Source organism: Octodon degus, unplaced genomic scaffold (genome assembly GCF_000260255.1).
Source record: "Octodon degus isolate 3935 unplaced genomic scaffold, OctDeg1.0 scaffold00190, whole genome shotgun sequence".
Taxonomy (NCBI): domain Eukaryota; kingdom Metazoa; phylum Chordata; class Mammalia; order Rodentia; family Octodontidae; genus Octodon; species Octodon degus.
In genome coordinates this window covers 4,094,039-4,097,912 of record NW_004524766.1, presented here as the reverse complement: position 1 = coordinate 4,097,912, position 3,874 = coordinate 4,094,039, and positions in this window count along the sequence as shown.

The window sequence follows — 3,874 nt, the reverse complement described above, 5'->3', positions numbered from 1 at the left end:
GTCAGGACTCCAACTGTGTGTTCCTCAGTGTGGGCTGGCCCAATGCTTTCACCATCACTAAACTACCATTCTGAGTTTCATAAATTGAAGCGCACTTCTTATCACCTGCGTCCTTGTATGCATCAGCCACGTTAACCTTCACTGCTTATGAGGGTGGTGTTTGCTTGGCAGCTCCGTCTTAGAGTTACCACTTTGCTCCATGAAACACTGTTTGTTAGAGATGCATCACTAGCTTCGCTCCATACTTACGGAGTATTGTACTTCACTCCTTGTGGGAGAGGATGGACATATATTATTTGGAATTCTTCTCTGAGGATGCCTCTGTTCTTCCCACTCTGTTTGCTTATTCAGTCATTTGTTCCCTCAGTGAAAGCAAATGGATAGATGTTTTGTCCTTGGGCTGTAACTTAATATTCTATTTCTTGCCCAGTTTGTTTCAGCTTTGGCCACTGATAGTGCTTTCAGGTCAGATCCTGTGTCTCTTCTGCTCATCCTACAATCTAACACACCTTCCAGGCTTATGTTGTCTCTTTTTTAAGCTCCCCTCCAGAGTCAGCCACTTTTCCATGGACGTTGGGTTCTGTTTTCTTTTGGTCTTTAAAACCCAAGATCTGGCATAAATTAATTTTTCTTTCTATGTACTGCTTTTTACTTCAAGATGACTTGTGTTAGCTTTCTATTTTTATAGGGCTGATGTTTTGTTAATTGTCATTTAGAGTTGTGCATACAGAGAATTCTTTATGTCATTTTCCATAGACAAAGCTGATACCACCAGTGTGGAATCGACATGGAATGTGCTTGGCGTTGCTTTTGTAGTAGTGGTGATGAACTGTTGGTGATTCATCCATACACTGGTGGGGAAAGGCAAGGGGAAGAGAGAATCCGTGAGGCCAGCTTCTTCTCAGCAGAACCAAAGCCATCATGTTGGTGTTTTAGACAGTACCTGTCCTCTGACCCAGCTAATTAGTTTACCTTTATGATTTATCTCCATTACAGATAATACCTGGAAGTTGTTTGCATTTAGAAAAGCTACCATCAGAGGGATCTACCTCTCCTAAAAATCTTTCTCTGAGGCTAGATCTTTGGATAGTATCATTTTATTTTATTTTATTTATTGTTTTTGAAACAGGGTCTCACTATGTAGTTCAGGCTGGTCGAGTTGAGTTCATTTTGAGTGAGCTTTGTACCTGCAGTTGAGTTCACTATGTAGCTCAGGTTGGTCTCAAACTCACAGCAATCCTCCTGCCTCAGCCTCCTGAGTACTGGGATTACAAGCATGTGCCACCACTCTTGGCCTAATATCAGATTTTTAAAAAATCAGTCAACACTGGTTTTTAAATCTCCTTTGAAAGACTTAGAATAAAATACTTTCACTTTGCAAAAGTTAGAAGCTTAGTGTTAATTTATTTGTTTTTTAAAACATTTATTTATTTGGTACAGGGTCACTATGTAGCTTAGACGCATAGTGATCCTCTTGTCTCAGCCTCTCTAGCACTGGGATTCTAGGCATGCACCACCACGCCATTTCAGTGGTTGGCACTGCACAGATCCTGGGTGTATACTGCAGTACTGGGGACTGAACCTGGGTCCTTGCATTTGCCAGGCAGGTGCTTAGACCACCAGCTATCTCCCCAGCCCTTGGTAATTTATTTTTAAAGTTACTTTTCCAATAGTATTTTTAAAAGTGAAATCCAGAAAATGATAAATGTTCATATTTTGAACTCTATGAAGATTAACCCATGTTCTTAACCTGTTTTAAATGCCTTATCACTAAAAGTAATACAGTAAATTTTCTTTTTAGAAAAAGTGGTCAGTTAGGGATATATAGCTGAGCAGGTTAAGCACTTGGCTGGCAAGCACTAGGTCCTGAATTTGATCCCCAGTGCAGCCTTATTCACTAAAGTTAATAAAATAAGAATGTCCTGGAAATGTAGCTCACTGCAGAAAAAGTGGCAGTAATGATCATTTAGCAAATTTATTCATCTTTATTAATAAAAATCAAAAAAAAAGAAATTGGTGTTTATATAAATCTTTTAATCTAAAGTACATGACTTTTTTGCAGTTAATAATGTTGAATCCATGCTACACATTTGTGAAAACACGCTATAAGTAATTCCCAAATTTTTAAAAGAATAAAAGTTAGTATATGTTTGTATTTTGCATTACTGAAAATAGTAGGCAAGAAATTATGGTCCTTCCTAGTTACTCTGCGAGATCCTGTCCTTTGCATCTCCCGGAGAATGAATGAGGCATAGATTTTAATTTTCTCTTATATTTTTGTGATTTCAAGGCTCTGCATAATTTTTCTGGTGTTAAATATCAAGTAGGGGAATATTTGTAATTGGATTCTTAGATCTAAATGAAATTATGGTGAAGTACAAGTGGTTAATTGAAATTGTATTAAAATAAAATCTACTAGCATTGTCACGGGTTTGCCATTCTTCCTGTGGGGCAGTTCACCCTCATTCTGAGCACAGAATTCTCGTGGTTGCTCCCCAGCCTGCATGAAGTTTTACACTGAACTTTGAAAATATGCACTGTTGCATTCAGATCAGAAATTAAGATACAGAGTGTGGAAGATTGCATCCATTGTCATTGCTGCAGGTTTATCTGTGTGCTTACAATGGAAAAGTGACCCTGAAGATCTAATAACATACGCACAAGTTCTAAACTAGCCTGGCTGCACACATCCCCTATGTGTATATTGATTCCTGATATAAATAAATCTTGCATAGAACAGGTATTTCAAATTTGCATTAAGGATATCTTAGGAATACCATCCGTCATTCAGTCTATACTTCCAAATTTTGCCTTGAATGTCAAAGCCTAAACAAACTAAACCAGAAAATGTCTCTGCCTTCCCTTCAGGTAATGGACAGTACAAATATGGCTTATGCATGTAGACTATTCCTTGTATTTCCAGGTGGCTTTGAATATTAGGATTAGGAAAACAGATGAGCTACTCTATTACAAATTGGCTTAAGTAGAACAGGAATATTTTAAAGTAAATTTTAATTCCAAATCTGATTCTTTATACATATAAGATAACTATCTGAAATGGCTCATTTGCTGCATAGTTACAGATAAGTAGAAGACATGACTTGAGGTCACGTTTATTTTAAATTCCTTGTGAGCTCTTCATTTTATGGCTTCATGTAGTTTTATCTATGCAGTTCTTTTGAACTGTGGTTTTGGTTTAAAAGATCAGCCTGCAAAGCTATGAAAACCTTGACCTAACCAATCAGATAATTTTCCTATTAAAAACCATATGATCCCAAATCCTATTTTAATTGAGAACTTCTAGAGTAATATTTCCCTTATGTCATTAATAACTCACAGTACATAGGAAAAAAATGAGGTGCTAGGAAAGGGAATCAGGGCGTGATAACAAAAAGATTGGGTGAAGCAGATAAATACATAATTGTGCAACCAATATTTTTCTTTACTTAATCTAAACTAACTGCTTAATCATTCATTGGTAATAGTAAGATAAATAACATCATTAAGAAGGGGCTCCATTGTGGTTAGGTCAGAGATAAGACAAGTGTAGGTATGTTGGCAATTTTGGTTATATTAATTTATATAGCCTATGTTACTACAAAATGGAACTTACAGTATTGTATTTGTAGTAAAAAATGATGACAACAGTGGTAGAGCCAGTCTTAACATGATGATATTGTAATCAGCAGGGTTTAAAAAATTATCTCAATGGTTAATCTTGGTGATCATCACATCATATTCCTATTCTTATTGGCTATATTTAGTGGCAGATTATAAGCTTTCCTTATTATCTTGTTAAATCAAGAGGTGAAAGCCTTTCAAGGCTTCTCTTTTTAGACATCTTTTATTAATGCTAATATGCCAGATGGGAGAA